This window comes from Dromiciops gliroides, chromosome 3, assembly GCF_019393635.1.
Source record: "Dromiciops gliroides isolate mDroGli1 chromosome 3, mDroGli1.pri, whole genome shotgun sequence".
Classification (NCBI taxonomy): Eukaryota; Metazoa; Chordata; class Mammalia; order Microbiotheria; family Microbiotheriidae; genus Dromiciops; species Dromiciops gliroides.
Genome location: NC_057863.1, coordinates 288,437,696 through 288,459,270, shown reverse-complemented (window position 1 = coordinate 288,459,270; position 21,575 = coordinate 288,437,696). Strand labels below are relative to the sequence as shown.

At 36.9% G+C, this 21,575-nt stretch overlaps 1 protein-coding gene across 1 annotated transcript in view; it reads right to left on the bottom strand.

The window, feature by feature from the left end:
* Positions 1 to 21,575, bottom strand: part of DMD (dystrophin) — a 2,325,391-nt gene that overhangs the window by 365,648 nt on the left and 1,938,168 nt on the right.

The window sequence follows — 21,575 nt, the reverse complement described above, 5'->3', positions numbered from 1 at the left end:
GTTCAAGGCCTAGCTCTGCCATGTACTACTTGTGTAATCTTGGGCAAGTCATTTAATCTCTATAGATCCCATTTACTTCATCTCCATTATCTGTCTAGTGTAGCTAATACTAGTTTTACTATCTACATCAAAAGTTGTTATGAGGACCAAATACAATATTATATAGGAATATAGACCAGATCTGTTATTTCTCCTGGTGGAGAAAAACTCCTTTACAAATGCAGGTCAGGCAGGACCTTCTCTGAAACTTATTGTATTTGAGAAATGCCTGAGAGTACAGAAAAATTTAATGAATTGTTCAGGATCTTATCATTAGTATGTGTCAAGGTTGGGACTTGAACTCAAGTCTTTTTTACTTTTAGGCCAGTTCTCTATCTATTATGTCAAGCATCCTCTCAAAATAAAGTATGAAATACTTTATAACCATCAAGCAATAAATAAATGTCAATTGCTATTAAATACTTTCTATAATCTTTATTTTAGACTTCAACCTTTCACATGACTTCTTTTCTTATATCTTTGGCTACCCTCAATACATCTATACCTGGATGATCTACCATCACCTTAAACATTTCTATTCTAAATCAACTCCTCTGCTATTCCCCTATTTCTGTTAATGGTACCATCATTTCCATATTTCATGAAATTTTTTGTTTTGTTTTGTTTTTGCAAGGCAATGAGGGTTAAATGACTTGCCTAGGGCCACACAGCCAGTAAGTGTCAGGTGTCTGAGGCTGACTTTGAACTCAGGTCCTCCTGAGTCCAGGACCAGTACTTTATCCACTGTGCCACCTTGCTGCTACCTGTATTTCATGAAATTAAAATCTTATCAGACCATCTTCTACTTGTTCTTTTTCATTCTTTATGTCTAATTGCTCACCAAGGTTTGGCATGCCCTGTTGATGGTGGGTCGTACGGAAAACATTATTGGCAAATATATGTGCTCCTACCATCTTTATTACTAAACCATTATGAACAAGCCAAAAAATGAGTACTTTTGGAAAACAAACTTATCTCAGGATTTTAGCTATTCTATTCAGTACTGTTTGAAACATGGGGATCATTAACTGTGATAAAGGAGATGGCTGACAAATGAAACATATCTCTGTGACAAGGGTCAAAAATTAAAAATAACATATTTATCTTTTTGTTATATTTTAAAAATATGAAACCACTAGATTATTTTATAATTCAGAGCTTAACACACAGTACCTGGCATATAGTAGGTGATTAATAAATGCTTCCTGATCTTCAGTGTTTCAGTAACCCAATATATCCTCCACAAAGCTGCCAAAGTACTTTTCCTAAGGTATATTTCTTTTTCTTTTCTTTTCTTTCTTTCTTTTTTTTTGTGGGGCAATGAGGGTTAAGTGACTTGCCCAGGGTCACACAGCTAGTAAGTGTCAAGTGACTGAGGTCGGATTTGAATTCAGGTCCTCCTGACTCCAGGGTCAGTGCTCTATCCACTGTGCCACCTAGCTGCCCCTCTAAGGTATATTTCTGAGTAGATCATTATTCAATAGTCACATGCATCCCTGTCACCTCTGAATTCAAATATAAAAAGTCCTTTGTTTGGCACATAAAATCTTTTACAGACTGGCCCTAATCTAACTTTGCATTAGAGATGTACCTCAGACATATTGAGGGTTTGGTTCCAGATCACCACAATAAAGTGAATATCACAATAAAGCAAGTCACATGAATTTTTTGGTTTCCCAGTACACAAAAAAGTTATCTTTGTACACTATATGATAGTCTATTAGCAATAGCATTATGTCTAATAAAACAAGGTACATACCTTCATTAAAAAATACTTTGTTAGGGGCAGCAAGGTGGCACAGTGGATAGAGCACCAGCCCTGGAGTCAGGAGTACCTGAGTTCAGATCTGGCCTCAGACACTTAACACTTACTGGCTGTGTGACCCTGGGCAAGTCACTTAACCCCAATTGCCTCACTAAAAAAACCCACAAAAACTTTGTTGCTAAAAATGCTAACCATCTGCTGAGCCTTCAATGGGCAGTAATATTTTTACCAGTGGAGGGTCTTGTCTGGATGTTGATGTCTGCAGACTGACCAGTGTGGTGGTTTCGGAAGGGTGGGGTGGCTATGGCAATTTCTTAAGACAACAATGAAGTTGGCTCCTTTCTTTCCTTTGACACTGCCACCTTTCTGGCACAACTCCTCATCACCTCATGCCTGGACTATTGCAATATCCTGCTGATGGGTCTGTCGGCCTCACTTCTCTCCCCAATCCAATCCATCCTTCATTCTGTCACCAATGTCATTTAGAAAGGCCAAGGTTACCCACTGCATCCTGGACCATCCCTAAGTTGTCTTGATTTTTGACTTGCCATTGGACTCTGAAGGAAAGAGTGAGGCTGATGACTCTGCTGAGCTCTGCCTCACTTCAATCCAATTCACTGGCAAGTTATAACATCACCATTGTGATATGACTGGTCCTTTTCCAGAATGAAGGACAAACAATATTTTCCTAAAGTGTAGGTCTAACCATGCTAGCCCCTACTAGATAAGCTCCAATGCCTTCCTACTACCTCTAGGATTAAATACGAAATACTTTGTCATTCAAAGGCTTTTATAACCTAGTCCTTCCCCTATACACATACACACATATACACACACAAGTATACACATATATATACACACACATACATGTATACATATATACACATACATATATGCATATCCATACATTTATAGAGGTATATATGTTATCACCCTCATTAGACTGTGAAATCCTTGAGGACAGTGATTGTCTTTTGCCTTATATTGTCTCCCCAGAGCTTAGCACAGGACCTGACAAATAGTAGACACAATAAATATTGATTGATTGATTGATTGATCCTATAGGCTAGTCAAATAGTCCTTATTGTTATTTTTCTCCCACAGTTCAGCTCCCACCTGAGCCTTTGAACTGGTTGTCCCTCATGGCTGTAAAGTATTTCCTCCTCTCTTCTGTCTCTTAGAATTCCTAGTTGTCTTGAAGACTAAGTTCCAGTGACACCATGGTCATGAAACCCCTGGGGCTGCAACTATTCCTCCACACCTCCCCCTCTAAACCCCAAGAAAAAACAAATAAAAACAAAGTAAAAAAAAAAAAGGTCTTATACTTATTTTCTATGCTTTATACCTATATATGTACCTACTTTGTTCATTTACAGGTGTATATATATATACACATACGTTTATATATATACATATATACACATTTACAAACATTTTTATGCTGTTTCTTGAAATAGGATGTAAGCAACCTGAGGGCAGGGTCAACTTCACCTGTCTTTGTATCTACTCTACCCGGCATAACAATAAATGCTTATTGATTGATTGACTGATTCTCTAGATTATGACTTTCTTCTCAGAAGTATTGTAGTACAGTAGGTATTTTTTCAGCCAATAATATTATAAGTATTTTAATAAAGATTTGTTTAATTTCTTCTTCCCTTCAAATACACTGAATTAAAGGTCCCTAAGTTCAAATGATCAGCAGTCATTATATTTCAACAGTGCAGTTTTATAACTTTGCTTCTTTTGTTATGACCAGTGCTTTGAATTGGTAAAATCGATGTTACAAAAGAATAGGAAAGCCATGCTTTTTTTCTTCTCACTATCCTACTTCATTTTTTTCCAGGTCAGATAAATTGGCTCTTTGCTATACTCTTTCCTTGCAAAGGGAATGTTGTAATGCATTAGTTCCCTTAAATTTTCTAAATTAATTGCATCCTTCCACGGACACACAAATTCAATTCTGTAGAATTTCCATTCTCCAAACACTACATTCATTCTACATTCACACCCTAGGTAGGAAAGTAGAGTGGGACTGGACAAAGACATTTCATTCCTAAGAATAAGATGGAAATGATTAAGTTCAACCTTCATTAAATGCATACTATACACAAGGCACAGTGCTCTGTATGCAAGGTGCATCTCTACCATGGCCTGATCCCTTTCCAACCTCAGATGAAGGAATGCAATTGGTTGCCTTTGGGCACATTTAGTGCTCTGACCTCTATTATTTCATCTGCAGGGTTCTGACCCCATAGCTTCCATGAAAGCTACATTACTGAAACCTTTGATCCCAAATGACACCTGAAAAATAATAATTTTGAGGAGAGGTGCTATTTCTTTTCAAGACTCTGAACTGTTTTGCTTCAGCAACCCAAGTTGAATACAATGTCACATCGAACAAAGGTTTTGCATCAGCAGCACAATGTGCTGAAATTTTCCACTCTCTGAAAGGGTGTTATATCTGTGCAAAAAGCATATGATTTATATGCAATACCACATCACTTTTCCAGTTTATGACACATTTTTCACCCATATTCCTAAGTCCTTCAATTAAGGAGCCTTCAAAATAAAAACTTAAAATTAAAAAGAAAAGCAAAATATCCCTTGATTCCACTTTATAGCATCAAAAATAGAACTTCTGAATTTGGAAAGCATACACCCAATCCTACATATACAACTTGCTTTAACACTCTGTTTTTCAGATGGTTTAAATTAGGGCTATTTCTAGTGGACTGTGATGGGAAGGAGGAAAAGGGCTGTCTTACCAGAGAAAAATGTGAAAACAGCAACCCTTTGAATGCTTTGCATGACGTAGCATGGGAAATGAGAACAGCTGCTTCAGGGGTATTTCACATGCCAACAGAACAGTTGGGAAAGCAATGAAAGAGCCAACCAGGGACAATAAATGCATGAGGAAGAGAGAAAACACTGTAGCAAAGGAAGGATAAAGTCAGTGTGGGGGCAGAAACCAAAAGAATGTGGGGGCAAGAGATGAAAGGGACACAGCAGTTATACAAAGTGTTACAAAATTAAGGGAAAGACAAGGAAAGTTTTGAGTTATTTGAACATTTAAACACCAAATCATGATTTCTTGAAAAGAAATAAGGAAAACTCAGGAGGCTGAAAATAAAAACGGTTCTTGACTGAAAACTAACCAATCAACGTCCTCCTCTTTCGATACAGAGAGAAGCCTTAGATTTAGCAGAACGATTCTCAAGTATTAAAAAATACAAGTAATATACATGTAAAACACGGTAGGCTGTAAGTATGGAAAATACTTGGAAGCAACTAAGAAACAGGCTTCTGAGTGAAGTTTAATAGCTAGCACATTCCTTTGCATACAGTAGGTAATTACTAATCACTTAATAGATTGGATTGGGGAATTTCCTGTAATGACCTTCAGTCCACCTACTCTGGGGTACCTGTCATGGTGGACATAAGACCCAGACTCTTCATAATCAGGATCTCTTCCTGCCACCTTAAGGTTGCCTAATTAGCATATCAGGACCTAAACCCATTACCTCCTTATCATCAAACAAGATGCCATTCCAACCTTGCCTTATTATTAACTCTCTTCATTTGGTATCATGCCCTAACTCCCCCTCCCTCCCCCTTTCAGCTTCCTTTTGTCTTCTGAGATAAAAATGTAAGCTCCCTGAGGACAAGGATTGTCTTTATTTCTGTTTATATTTATACTTTCAACACTTAGCATAGCTCCTGACACATAATAAGCACTTAATAAATACTTACTGATTGACTAAGCACCTGACAGTTTTTCCCCTTGACATGCTGAACCTCTGGAACATGTATATTTATGATATATATGTATGTTTTTATATGTATATTTTTGTACATATGCATACTCATATATTTGTAATATATGCATATTTACACAATACACATATATTTATAATCCTTAATTTATAAACCCTGGAAAATAAAGGTCTGAACTCCCACCAGCTGCATCTAACTCCCCAAATTCTTCTCAGGCTGCAGAAGGAACAAGGACCTGAAGTGTGAACCATTTGTTCCAAAGAGAGGGACTCCCTGTTTCTCTGACACCCAGATTGGGACTAGGAGACTTGTCCTGTACCTCATGTCCTTAGGTACTTGTTTCCCTAACCTCATAAGTAGTGCCCCAGTAGAGGTGGCATAGTTATCACTGTAAGGTTTCAGTCTTCTGACAACTAATGCTTTTTGATAACTCTAAATCCAATTTTATTTTAATTTATATATAGGTTGAGTCATAAAATTTAGATCATCTAGCCCCAATCACTCATTTTATAATAATAGTAATAGAGATGGCATTTGAACCAGGTCCTCTAACTCCAAATGCCATGCTCACCCACCTTTGTCTGTTCATGACCATTCTTTTCTCACATTTATTTCACTATGGACTCTCATCTCTTCAGTGCCAGTCTCTTTCTGAGGTTGATCTTGAAAACTCACTTTGGGATGAGGACAGTCTCCAACCACAGCACCCTGGGGCACACTCCTTTCCTACACATTAACCAGACAACCTTAGTGCTGTCCTTTTGAAATGCTATAAAATTAGCTATAAAAACAATGAGAAGTGAACTGTGCAAATAAATATACTTAGGCTTAACAGTGTATCTATTGCTCTGGAAAGTGAGACTGGGAAAAGTCAATGAAATTAGTGAAAAATTACCCTCGGAGCCAGGGTTGAAATGGTTCTGGGTATTTGGATTTATACTTCCCTTTAAAATTTTGAAGGTAAAAAGTCGTATTCTTTCACAAACAACAATAAAGTTGTCTAAATAGTTGTTTTTGATATTTTCTCAGAGTTATTTTTGCTTTTTCTTCAATAGGTCATCCTATTTCGAACATAAACAAATCTTTATTTGACCTCACCTTTCCTAAAACATACAGATATCTTCTTTTACTACAACTTTTTTCCATTGACCTAATATTCATGCAATGAAAAACAAAACGAAAACACTAAGAAACTACTGTTGGTGATTTCAGTACATTTGGTGGCACAGTAGTCCTTTTTTTTGTTTTTTTCTTAATAGGCTCTACTTATATTAGAGGCTTATTCCGTTATAGCAGTTCCTTTTCTTTATTCAGCTGTCATTTTCTTGGCACACAATTTTAACTATGGTATAATCTAATCACTGATAGAATATTGGAATTGAAAAATTAGCCGTTGTTCCAAGGAGAAGTTGGGGGCGGGAAGGGTCATTAAAAACACTTGGCTAAATTTCCTAAAAGGCAAAACCAAAATGCTCTCCTCCTGCTCCTCCTGTTCAGTTCTGGCCCCAACTCATTGTTCATTTGAAGTTCCTTCATTTCTCAGTAGCTTCCACTCCTTGGACTGGACTCCACCATGCCCCCAGGAAAACTCATCAGGAAACTCATCATCCTGCAAGACTCCATCAGTTTGGGTATTCACTCCTCATTAGTACCACCATTATACTCTGCCTTTATGATTGGAGAGCTGGAGGGTAGCGCAAAGAATTCCTCCCAAAGCTTCCATTTAAAGATGACTTGCAGACCACCCAACTCTTCACTTTTCATCAGCTTGCACTGCTTCATCATGCTCCCAAGCTAGGTAACTTCTGCTCTCCTTTTCTTTTCAGCTTCCTTTTGTGTGTTTCTTTGACCATTAGATTATAAAATCTTTGAACCATTAGATTATAAAATCTTTGAGGGCAGGCACTGTCTTTTCTCCAGCATTTAACTCCAAGGCTGGCACATAGTAGAAGATTGATAAATGCTTATTGACTAACTAACTAACTGACTAAGATATATGAAATAGATTGGTATAGTGGATAGAACATTGGACTTTGAGTTGGGAAGACCTGAGTTCAAATCTCACTTCAGAATTTACTAGTTGTGGTACTGGATAATTCACTTAATTTTTCTCAGCCTTAGTTGCCTAATCTGTAAAATGAAGATAATAGCACCTACCTCACAGAGTTGTTATGCAGATCAAATGAGATAACATTTGTAAAGCACTTTGGAAATGTTAAAGTATTATTGAATATTAGCTACTGTTATTATCATTGATGGATAAATTCTATAAGTTGTCTCCTTAACTGCATATAATTGTCTAGAGTTTCTGGACAATAGGCACTATTAATTTACTTGGTTTTCTCTGAGTGAATGGTTAGGACAAACTCTTTTGAGTGCCTATAAATCTCATTCAGGAGGTTCTGCAATGTCTGGAGCTTGATATATGTGTTATGGCTGTAACAGAATATTAGTCTTCAAAAATTTGAAAATGAGCTTATCAGGGATAAACCATTGATAGCTCATGTGTTCAATAGGCATCCTCATGAGAAAGAAAAAATCCCTATAAGTGGGGCAGATTGTCTTTGGTGAATTTTTGAAAGGAAATGGAAAAGGGTTCAAAAGGACGGACAGGTATGGACAGTTTGGAATCTTTGTTGTGGAATGTCCACATTGATGAGTTCCCCAATCTGCTTGAGTGATGAGTATAATCTAATTACAAGGTTGGCCACAAGGTGATGAATTTTTTGGCCACAACATATTTGGACACAGTCTATGAAATCCTAGAGGAATTATGATCTAAATTGGTGGAGGGCATAACCACTGATGAAATGATACATCTTTAAAGTGCTGAACTAAAATTAAAATCCAACCTGAGGTGGACCTTTTATGGAGGATTTATGGAAAGACATGAACAAAAATCACACAAGATGAACTGTGGCCTGTACAGGTATAGGGCATAGTCATATTATGTCTATTAAAGTCTATCTGAATAAAAATAATGATAAACTGTCATAAATTAGTTCTTTTAGATTTATTGTAGATAAGCAGTCTAGGGTTCATCAATTTAAAAAAAAAACTTTTAGTTCATGTTTTATTTAGCAACAGAATTATTTTTTAAGGTCTGTACCAAAAGAGTGCCAAATGTCACCCTGAGAAAGAACCAGTAGTCCTTGCCATCAAAGGCAAAAAGGTGAAGGAAGTAAGGTGAAGGGGCTGGCCCTTCTCAGTCTTCCTCAGACACTTTTAAGGCCATGTTTCCTATGGCTTTCTGCACAATGCAAGTAAAGCAATATCTTAAAAGGAAAAAAAAGGCAGATTCAAATTCCATCAAGCTATATTAATATTTAAATGATCAAGTCCTGCTATTAGTCAATGAACTTAATAATAATGTTCAAGTAACTTTTTCTAATGAAAAAATGAAAACCTAGCACATGCTAATGATCACAAACTGCTTGGGGTGGAAGATTTTTTTATCTGAAATGAAGCTATTTAAAACTTTAAATGAATAAATATGACCCAAAGTCATCTTAAAAATCTTACTATGAGTGCTGAGACAGACTTACTTTCTAGATAACTATATAGATATTACACAAATATTTGAGACCTTTAAGGTTTAACTTTGAAATAAATGTTATATTAAGATACTTTTTTTCTCCATTTCTACCATAAAGAGATAGAAGTTTAAAGTGAAACAACTGAAAGTTGACTGGTCCACCTCTAAATTTAGACCAGAACCACAGAAGGGATTAAGGCTGTCCTGGTCAATATCCCTGTAAGTAGGGCAGGAAAGAGAAACAAAAGGAAATAAGCATTTTTAAGTGCCTACTATGTGCCAGCCACTCTGCTAAGTGCTTTACATATTATTTACAAATATTATCTAATTTGATCCTCACTGCAACTCCAGTGTGACCATTCTTTCTTTTTCATGAGGATGTCAGCTGAGCACATGAGCTGTCTATGGTTTATCGCTGATACTTTCATTTTCAAATCTTTGAAGACTGATATTCTGTGACTCACAGTCATATCATACACATATATATACATACACACATATATACAAGCACACAAACATGTATGCATGTATGCACACATATATGCATACCCACACATATGAATAAAATATATATTATATAAAATTTATATGTGTGAATAAAATATACATATTAACTATCATATATGAATAAAAATTCCAGATATTAGGAGAACCTTCTGGATGAGAGTCGTGAGGATGGCAATTTAGGAGGTAGGTGTTATTATTATCTCCATTTTACAGTTGAAGATACTGAGGTAGACAGAAGTTAAGTTGCCCAAGGTCATGGAGTTAGAGAGTGTCTGAGGCTGAATTTGAATTTGGGTCTTATTCTCCACTCAGCATTAGTCTATCCATTGTTTTTCCTTTTTTGGACTCATCTCCCTCACTGGCTGGTCCTTGGTTGCTGTGTCATGCTGCCTCCAAGACACCAAGGCTATATCCTGTCTGTTACGTTCTCCTCTCATTGAACTTCACCGGCCTTTAATTTTGTGGTGTCAAGGATGGATAGTCTCTGCTTTTCAAGTTGATGATGCTTTTTTTCTCCTAGGTAGTATAAATGATCTTTGCAACAGACTTCTGAAAATATCTGTACCTCTTTAATAGTGTCAATGTGAAACATTATAGAAAAGGAGGGAGGTACTATAGAAAGATAATGAGAGAGATTTTTGTCAAAAGTTTTGGGTTGGAGTAGCTAGGTGGTACAGTAGATAAAGCACCAGCCCTGAATTCAGGAAGATGTGAGTTCAAATATAGCCTCAGACACTTGACACTTACTAGCTGTTTAACCCTGAGCAAGTCACTTAACCCTTATTGCCCCACAAAAAAATATTGGGGTTACTCCTTAGTTTACTCAATAATATACTTTAACATAACACTTTATGGTTTACAAAATACTCTTTAAGAGCTCTGCCATGTTATTCATTCATTCATTCATCCATTTATCATTATTATTATTATTATTCTCATTTTAGAGGTAAGGAAACTGAGATTCACAGATTATGAGTGATTTGTCTAAAGTCACACTGCCAGCAAGTGACAGAGCTTCTAGATTCAAATTATAGGTCTCTTGACTTTCAGTCCAATACTCAGTCTGCTATTCCATTGAGTTATATGTGTGATTTTGGAGTGAGGCATTGACTAATGTATCCAATGATACATCCCGGCTATAGTCAAATTATGCCTCCTATACTCTATTTCCAAACCACCTAGGTCATTTGCACCAGCCCCTATTCCCTGCCTCAGTTTTCTTTTATGTGTGATCTTTTCCCACTAGAATATCAACTCCTTGAGTGAGGATACTGTCTTGCTTGCTATTATTTGTATCCTTAGCAGTTAGCACAGGGCCTGGCACGTAATAAACACTTTTTTTTTTGGTTTTGTTTTGTTTTTGGATAATAAAAACTTAATAAATGCTTTTTCTTTCATTCATTCATTCATTCATTCATTCATTCATTCATTGTCCTACATAGTAGGTCCTTGGGCTTTAGCTATATAACAACAGACACACCAGTACTCAAAGTCTCAGAAGAATTAGAATACAGAGGAAGAACAGCTATGGGAAGAAGTAATAGTTCTTTTAAGTAAACAGGATTTAGTGCTAGAAGGTGCGTCTGATCCAACCCCCTACTGGACAGAAGAGGAAATTGACACCAGAGACATTAAGTAACTTGCCCAAAGTCATATAAGTAAATTACAGAATCAGAATTTGAACTCAGGTACTCATTCCACTACATTATGAAAAACAATTTGCCTCAGACTAGAGGGAATCATGAAATAAGACTGGAAAAATAAAGTAGTACCAGATGGTGGAAGGGATATGTATAAGAAATGCAAATGTTGGTAGCTATGCCTGTATAAACTGGAGAAGGGAGAGGCAAAAGGAAAGAAGATCATAAGGTCCTGACATTGGGAAGCAGTAGACGTGGTAGACATTCCTGACATGGTAGTGGTAATGGAAAGAGAGAATGGATATGGGATATTGTGGCATATTGTGGCGGTACAATTGACTAAACTTGGCAATTATTTGGATGTGGTAAAGTAAGAGGAGGAGGGGGCAGCTAGGTGGCGTAGTGGATAAAGCACCAGTCCTGGATTCAGGAAGACCTGAGTTCAAATGTGGCCTCAGACACTTGACATTAGCTGTGTGACCTTGGGCAAGTCACTTAACCCTCATTGTCCCATTTAAAAAAAAATAAGAGGAGGAGACAAAAAGGATTTCCAGGTTTTGAGCAGGAGGGATTGGTGTCATGATGGTTCCATAAAGAACAGTAGAGAAAGGGGCAGGCTTAGGGGGAAAGATGATGAATTTAATTTTAGATAATGTCATCCTTTGGGTACCTAATGGACCTCAATGGGACAGAAAGATGAAGGAGGATAAGGATTGAGCAAAATCACTAGGTTTGTTGATTAGACCTTTAGAAAGATCTATTTCAGCATCATGGTCAGGATGTAAATCATAAGAGATGGAAGTCAAGAGAAAGTGAGCGAGAGTGGATGAGGAGTTAGTCCAGATCAGGGCTTCTTAAACTTTTTCCACTTCAGACCCCTTTTTGCCTGAGAAATTTTTATATGACCCCAGGTATGTAGGTATATAAAAGAGGTATACATAACCATATACTGTTGTAAAATTTTTTGTGACCCCCACATTCAGTTACACAACCCCACATAGGATCACAACCCATAATTTAAGAAGCTGTGGTCTATGGGGCAGCTGGTGGTACAGTGGATAGAGTACCAGCCCTGGATTCAGAAGTACCTGAGTTCAAATCTGGCCTCAGACACTTAACACTTACTAGCTGTGTGACCCTGGGCAAGTCACTTAACTCCAACTGCCCCACAAAAAAAAAAAGAAGAAGAAGCAGCAGCAGCAGCTGTGGTCTAGATTACTCTTTTTTTTTCTTTTTTTTGCAGGGCAATGAGGGTTAAGTGACTTGCTCAGGGTCACACAGCTAGTAAGTGTCAAGTGTCTGAGGCCAGATTTGAACTCAAGTCCTCCTGAATCCAGGGCTGGTGCTTTATCCACTGTGCCATCTAGCTGCCCCTGGATTACTCTTTCTAGAAGTTTAGCAGTAGCTTGGAGGGTAGCAGGGTTGATGGAAGTTTTAATTAGGATAGGGATCTTTATATTGGTAGGCTAAGAAAAAGAACCAGTGGTGAAGTTGCAAAAGGAAAGAATATGGAGCAAGGTCTTAGAGGAGGCAAGGGACAAACAGATCAAGAAAATAGGTAGAAAGGCCAGCTCTGGCAAAGAGGTGGACCATCTCTTTCTCTGAGATAGGAAGAAAGGGAAAGATAGATGGAGGCATAGACATTTTAAAGTGTCAAGAGAGTTCCAATGTCATCCATTCCAAAAAACATTTATTAAGTGACAACTAACCCTGTGTGAAGTTCTGGTTATACAAAGACAAAATGAAAACAGTTGAGACAGCACATTAATCGACCTTAAAGAGAGAAAGGTCATATGCTGAGAGCTACTGGGTCTTGAGTAGAGATGAGGGCTTAAGGAAAGAAGAAATGTTTTGGAACAGTTGCTGAGGAAAACATGTTTAGGAGTAGATAAAAAAGGAAATAGTAATAATAATAATAAAAACAAACAAAATACTTTTGTGCAGCAGCGAGGGTCTAGCTCTAGGGCTTGAAAACATTACTTTGTATTATTCTTAGTAGAAATGGATTCCTAGTTGCACTTGAAGGCCCAGAAGTAGGAACAGATGGACTGAATAATGGGAGCTACCCAAAGTGGGAATGGCAAGAATTACCCAAAATAACAATGATATAAAGTCAGAAGGGTTATCTTAGGTAAGTCACTTAAATTTCAGTGTCCTAGGTAGGTCTCTAAGAAATAAGTTGCAGAAAGGTATCATATGCAATGCAGGCAGTTAGGTGGTATAGTGGCTAGAATGCCTGTCCTCTAGTTAGGATGATGTGAGTTCAAATCTGGTTTCAGATCCTTACTACCTGTGTGTCCCTGGGCAAGTAATTTAACCCTGTTTACCTCAGTTTCCTCATCTATAGAATGAGCTAGAGAAGGAAATGGCAAAGCACTCTAGTATCTTTCCCAAGAAAATCTCAAATGGGAGCACGAAGAGTTGGCTATGACATCATTAAACAACAATCCTATGTATTGATAAAGGGAATTTCCTTACCGGGAGTTCTTTATACCAAAGAAATTGAAACTCTTAATGAAAATGATCATGATCAGAATGATTGAGTCATGAAGATTCTTTATAGAATAGAGAGGTTTGTGATGGCAAGATAAAGTCACTGTCACTAAAAACCACAGAAAGCTCCTCCTTAGGGATCCCAGATCATTTACTGATGAATGCTGATTAGTTAAGAAAACATCAGAAACTCTGCAACTTAACACTATAGCCTGCAAAAATTTAATATATTTGGAATACCTAGGAAAACATCATCATGTGACCAAAATTATACATTAGAAGTTCATTAGCTTTCATAAACAGACACAAATCCCCATAGTATAAATACAGATCCCAACATACTCTTGACAATTCAAAAATAAGCTGTACTGGAACTAGACTGTGATCACAGATGGAACCATTGTTTACAATCTCTTCATGGATTTAACACTAATCCACAAAAATATAAGAAAAACATTTATTCAATGTCGTTATACTATCTATACCTAATCTCTCCAAATTGCATGGAATGGAATGCATTTAAAATATAGAGACCTAACAGAAGGAATCAAAAGCATTCAAAAGAAGAAGAAGTGAAGAAAGAAGAAGAGGAAGAAGAAAAGAAAGAGGAGGAGGAAGAGATGATCATGATGATAATCAAGGTATCAAAGGAGGCAGTGTTACATGCTGTAGAGTTCTAGATTTGGAGTATAGATTTGACTTTGAGTTTGAATCACACATAGCTCTTCCATTACTAGTTATGTTACCCTGAGGAAGTCATTTAACTTTTCTGTGCCTCAGTTTTCTAATTTGTAAAAGGAGGGATTAGATTAAATAATCTGTAAGGTAGCTTTCAATTTTAAATCTATGTTCCTTATCTTTAAATATACGGTGTCAGGGTCAATGGCCTCTAAAGTTCCTTCCAGCTCTAAATTGAATCTCATGATCCTGCCATTATAGAAATTATGGAAATTTCTGGACATGAATGTGGCTCAGTGGGCTGGCAACAATAGGCAGAACAGGGTGATGATCTGAGAAAACATGGAAGGTTCCAGGAACAAAGGTCAAGGTGAGGACAAAGAGTTGGTTGAGTACAGATGAGGGTGTGAACAAGAGGGAAAGATAGGTGACTGTGGCCAGGGAGGAGAATTTCAATTTGATCTGCAGTGTTAAGAGAATTATAAAAGTTATAGTGCCTTGGGGGTAAGAAAGGCAATGACAAAGTCATAAGCAGAAAAGCAATGTTTTGTAAAGTCTAATCCATAATTCATGATACTTTGTCCCTCAATCTATTGTAAGAAACTTCAAAACTGGTAATGCCTTCATTTTATTGAGTTCTTTTAAGTGATTATTTTCTTCCATAAATTTCTACAGATTATGAAGCATGTGCTCTTTACATGAAGGAACACATGTAACTCCTGCTGCACACAAATGTAGCACATACAGAGAAATCGTGCCCATATATTCTTTTAGAGAACTCAATTATCTGTCAAGAAAAAATAACCACAAGCCTAAATATATATATGTATATATATGTACATGAAAACCTTTGAAATAGTTATAAAGTTCATCATAAATAATTTTTTTCACTTTCATAGTGGGTATCCATTTCTAGTTGATTCAATACTAATACTTGTTCTGCTTTAAAAACGAATTCATGAAATTCACCTTTGTATCACAGTGCTAAGAACTGTGATGAATATAATGCTTTGTAATTTTATATTCAATTCTACAGGTGTGATTTTAATGGGTGCATTGCACAGGGATCACTAATCCATTCACCTGTAAAGGGAAGTTTTTAAAATTAATATCTCTGAGAATCATTAAAAAAGGGACTAGAATATTAAAAACAAGTCAAATATATTCTCCATTGCAAAAAATGCCTACAAAGCCTGAATTTATAAACTATAATGCATATATTCCAAACAATACAACACATCTACACAAATCCATATGAAGGTGTGTATATATTAAAACTTATTTTGTCACTGAAAACTGGATAATCAATCTTTTCTTTTTCCTTCCCCTTTCTCTCCTACACATTTATAGTCAAGTAGAATTGTATATACAATTAAACTTGAATGTCTGAAATATATTTCTATTTTCTAAGGAAACAGGAAAATTCATATTTACCATGCATATACTGGAGGAGTGATATGGTAGGGAGAAAGAAAATTGACTTCTAAATAATTTATTTCTAAGAAAATGTGAATTATTTTGTAGGCTCACTTCAGTGTTTATGTATCTATTTATGCAGGCTACCAGACTATCATTTTGACTGAATGGACAAGCACGTTTAGCTTGAATTGTATTCTCAGATCCTTTAAAAAGCCTCCTTATCAACAACTACAAAGCCTACTAAGTCTATATCGAGTGTGGCTATAAGAGTTTAGTATTCTAGACTGCCACTTTCCTGGTTTCCAGAAGAAAGAGCATGTCACTGAAGTCAACAAACATTTATTAAGCACCTAATATGTATCAGACATCAAACTTGAGTGCTAGGGATACAGAGAAAGGCCAAAATAGTGCCTGCTTCTATAGGGGCACGCAGTATAATGGGTGGGACAATACATAAACTGAAACCTAGATTCTTCTGAAAAAGATCTTTGAGTTTTAATGGACTGCAAGTTCAACATGAATTAACAATGAGATATAAGAACCAAGAAAGCTAAGCCATTTCTGGGCTGCATTAAGAGATGTATAGCGTACATGATCAGGGAAGTAACAATTTAGCCAATCTTAATCCTGGTCAGACCATATATGACATATGTTCAGCTCTAAGAGATGCATTTTATGAAAGGTATTGATAGGTTGGAGGCAGCTAGGTGGCTCAGTGCATAGAGTGCTGGGGTTGGAATCAGGAAGACCTGAATTCAAATCTGGCCTCAGATACTTGCTAGCTGTGTCATCGGGCAAGTCACTTGGCCCATTTGCCTTAATCCACTGGAGAAGGAAGTGGCAAACCACTCTAGTATTTTTTGGCAAGAAAATCCCATGGACAGAATTGATATGCAATGGTCCATGGGGTCATGAAGAGTCAGACATGACTGAATGATTGAATGACAACAGCAACAAATTGATAAGTTGGAGAGTACACATAAAGGGAAAACCAAAGAACTCCAAATGTTTAAATCCAAGAATAATAGAATTTTAGAGTGGGTGGGGATTTTAGTGCCTGTCTAGACCAATTCATATCTGACTATGAATCTCTATATGACGTACTTAGGTGGTCATTCAGCTTCTGCTTGAAGAGTATCCACTATTTTCTGTGGGGCAGCCCATTCCATGTACATTAGCTAGAGGAATTATTAGGTCTGGAGAAGAAAAGACAAAGGACGGACATTACATCTCTCTATAAGGATGTGAAAGACTTTCATGTGGATAAGGAAGCAAGCTGGTTCTGCTTAGTTCCAGAGGGTAGAAGTAAAAGCAATTGGGTGAAAGTCAGAGCAAGATAGATTTAGGTTTGATGTAAGGAAAAATTTCCTGATAATTAGAACTGCTCAATTGTATAATAGGCTGTCTCAGGGCATAGCATGTGATTCCTCATTAGAAGTTATTTTTTAGAAAATTTGTTGGATATGTTGCAGAGGAGATTCCTGTTCAGGTTTGTGTTAAGTGGTATGGTGCATAAAGCACTAGGACTGGAGTGTGGAATACTTGAATTCAAATATGGCCTGAGATACTTACTGGCTGTGTGGCCCTGGACAAGTCACTTACCCCTGTTTGACTCAGTTTCCTCATTTGTAAAATGAGCTAGAAAAGGAAATGGCAAACTACTCCAATATCTTTGCAAAGGAAACCCCAAATGGGGTCACAAAGAGTCAGACACGACTGAAAATGACTGAACAACAACATGTACTGAATAAGCTGGACTCTGAGGTTTCTTTTGACTCCAAGTTTCTGTGGTATACTTTAGGCCACTCAAATGTTAAGCAAACTTAGGAGTGTCTGAGAAGTCTCATTCTGACTAAAAAGATTCCATTATCATATCTGACCAACTGGACTTACTATGGATTACATTTTACCCTTCTAGGTTAAAGAACGCAGGCAGAGGCAGCTAGGTGGCGCAGTAGATAAAGCACCAGCCCTGGATTCAAGAGGACTTGAGTTCAAATGCGGCCTTAGACACTTGACATTTACTACCTGTGTGACCCTGGGCAAGTCACTTAACCCTCACTGCCCCACCAAAAAAAAAATGCAGGAAGGAAACAAGCATTAATTAAATGGCAACTATGTGCCAGATACTATGCTAAGTGCTTAACAAACATTATCTCATTTGATTCTCACAACAACTCTGGGAGGGAGGTGTCATTATTATCCCCATTTTACAATTGAGAAAACTGAAGTAGACAGAGGTTAAGTGCTTGCTTGCTCAAGGTCACACAGATACCAAGTACCTGAGGCTGGATTTGATCTCAGGTCTTCTTGATTCCAAATCCAGTATTCTATTGTTCTATCTATTGTGCAATTTAGTTTCCTTTAGAATAGATTAGAATAGACTTTGGGCCAGATATGGTGGTGCTCTAATAATAGATGAGAAAAGTCAGTGAAAGATTCATTGACATATAAAAGTAAGAACCACTAGGTGGTGCCCTTGTTGAAAGTGGCATTGGGTCATTAGTCTCCCTTTTAGCAGCTATGGATTAGGTTTATATCTTTCATTTGAAGTTCTTGGACAAGTCTCAACCTCTCTGTGCCTCAGTTTCCATATTTGATAAATGAAGGAGTTGAATTTGATAACTATTAGGCTTCCTCCTAGTTTCAAGTGTATGACTCTTTCAAACCATTAATTTCTTATAGAAACAGAAGTGACATGAAATTGTGTGTTTGTGTGTGAGTCTCATGCTGTTGATTTTGATGCTGAACAACATCTTCATATCTCTCAGAAAAACACAAGATAAAGATATACCTTGTCCCGTGGATGCAGAGAAATTACAACCAATCAACTATCAAGCCATGAAGTTTGAATTGCCTTTCTGGTGATGGACATGGGATTGTACAGCACATTCTCCTCCCTGCTAGACCTTTTAGTGAAACGTGTACATTTGTGTGATGGGCGGCTGAGAATAAAGCTTCAAATGTGAGCTAACTGAGCTATAGAAAGATCAAACTAGGGCTCTAGTTTCATCAGTGAATTATCAATATGCTTTATAAATGGTTTTTCACCAAGAAAAATACATGCAATGCATTGTATCAATTGTCAAGGACATACAAAATGGAAGAGCTAGTAATTATAGTTTACATTTTTTTATTGTGTTGTTTTAGTTGGGCCACTACTCTCTGTGACCCCATTTGGGGTTTTCTTGGCAAAGATACTGGAGTAGTTTGCTATTTCCTTCTCGAGGTCAATTTACAGATGAGGAAATGGAGACAAATAGGGTTAAGTGACATAGCCAGGAAGTGTTTGAGGCTGGATCTGAACTTATGAAATTGAGTCTTCTTGATTCCAAGCCCAGTGCTCTATCTACTGTGATACCTACCAGCCTCACATAGTTTATATTTGCTTGGTTTTTATAGTTTACAAAATACTTTCCTTATGACAATTCTGTGAGGGAGTGTGTACAAATATTATTATTCACATTTAAAAGATGAAGAAGCTGAGACCCAGAAAGAAGTGAACTGTCTATAGTCACACAGTTAATAAGCATGGCATCTGGAATTCAAACCCAGGTCTTGTGGCTTCAAATAGTATGTGCTTTTTCTGCTGTATCACTTTGTTTAAACTGAATGAAAAAAAGTTTTTAATGTCTAAAATAGATGGCAGGTAGAAATATGCCAAAACTATCTGTTCTCTTTCCCCAAGGAAATATAATGCTAACACTTGCATCTCAGTGGTAGTTAGATGTCAATGCTTGGCATTTACCATTCTTGTGATGAAATTGGGTAATATTTTCCCTGCAACCACTGTTGAATGTCCTGATGGAGGCAACTCATGTTTAATCAAGAAGTTCAGCTATCTTAATGAGTACTGATTTCAGTGAGAATAAAAACCATACCTTGATAACAGATTCAATTCAACAAGATTTTTTTTAAAAAACAAATTTATAGTGTGCTCTAGGTGTTTAGGATAGAAAGACAAAAATTGAGGCAGATTGCCTCCATCAATCGTTTTGATAAGATATTTATTTTAGATGTAGACTGCTTTGGTCATTAAGACATGCCTACCCATGGCCATAGCCCAGTCTTATTCTCTACCAAAATATTTTGGTTACCATATAAAAACATCCAAGTATCATATAGGGGTATGTGTGTGTGCATGTTTGCATGTGACCTTGGGAAGAGGTGTGGAGACTAGACTTAAGGGTATGTCAACAATATAAAATAGAGGAACAACCTAGAAGCAACTTCAAAAAAAGATTGGACCATATTTCATTGTATGTTTGCCTTTTGCTGACACTCAGATATCTTATTTCCTTGTACTTTCAAGCAAGTTCTTAGTCATTTTAAAGAATGGATTCACATTAAATTGCTAATATTTTCTAAAACATAATATCTAAATAAATAATGCAACTAGAAAAAATGTCTCAGTGTTGATTTCGTACAGGTCACAATCCTTCAGCATCATTTGTGAATTTATAGGTTCCTATCACAAATCTTGTACCTCATTCTAAAAATGAATATAGCTTTTTAGCTGTCTGAACAAATTCTAAGATATAGTTCAAGTGTGCTTGAATGAAACAAATGTGGCCATTGATTTTCTTTGGACAGTTATTACTTTTCTTATTTATGCTTGAAATGGAAAATATATTAAGGATTGTGCTGATAAGAATTTAATAGTATATGACAGTTAAGCAGGGTATGGATAACACAGACACAGAAAGGCATGTAACTACCCATTTAGCTCTGTCACACTTTTGTCAACAGAATTTATAATAATCAATTGTACGAATGCTTCATGACCTTCCATCACCTACAAGGCTTAAATTGTTCAGGATCTTACAGGGTAAAGCAGATTTATAACATTTTTTTTTATTTATTAAAAATCTACTATCTTTTTCTTGGTAGGACTTTGAATGATACCCATAAATGGACTCTTGGTAGAAAAAAAAAAGATCTGCTTCATAATTTTTTCATTAAAGCCTTGAAAGCACACATCCTGCCTGGCTCTCTCTTTCACCCTGAAGAGCACACAACACCGCACTCTATGAAACTGTGGAAGCACAGGCATCATTCCCTGCATCCTCTCCCAATATGCATTTAAAGCAGGATAATGCAGACAATCACTCAGCTGAAACTGGCAGCATCTGTTATTGTCAGAGGGGTTTAATAATAAGAACAATGGATATGGAATCAGAAGATGAAGATATAAAGTCCTAGCTCCGATGCTTAATGGCTATGCAAATGTGGACTGTCTCTTATGCTTTCTGAACCTCAGTTTCCTCATCTGAAAATTGGGAATGATGAGATTTGTATTATCTCATAGAGAAAGGAGGAAGTAGCTGCTTTGTAAAGCCTTATGCAAATACAATTTATTGTTACTGACAGCAGATGTAGGTTCTTCATTATAGCCTCTCGGGAAGTTGTTGGAATGGACATATGGGGTAGTAGTTGTGTGCTCAAGAGGACCGAGGGCCATATGGACTTCTTTCTGGTACTGTCTCCCTGCCAATAATCCATCCAGATGGGGATATGATTACACTTGTGGGGGGAAAACCTACTCCATTTATGACCTTAAAATCATGAATAACTTCCATTTATGGGTATTGATTGAGATATCTGATGCCCAATGGATTGGGAAGCCAGCACCATTATTAACCATGGCACAAATTAGATTTTCTATACTCTATAAAAAAAGATGCTTTATCAAACATGAGACAAACAGATAAGTCTAGCTTGA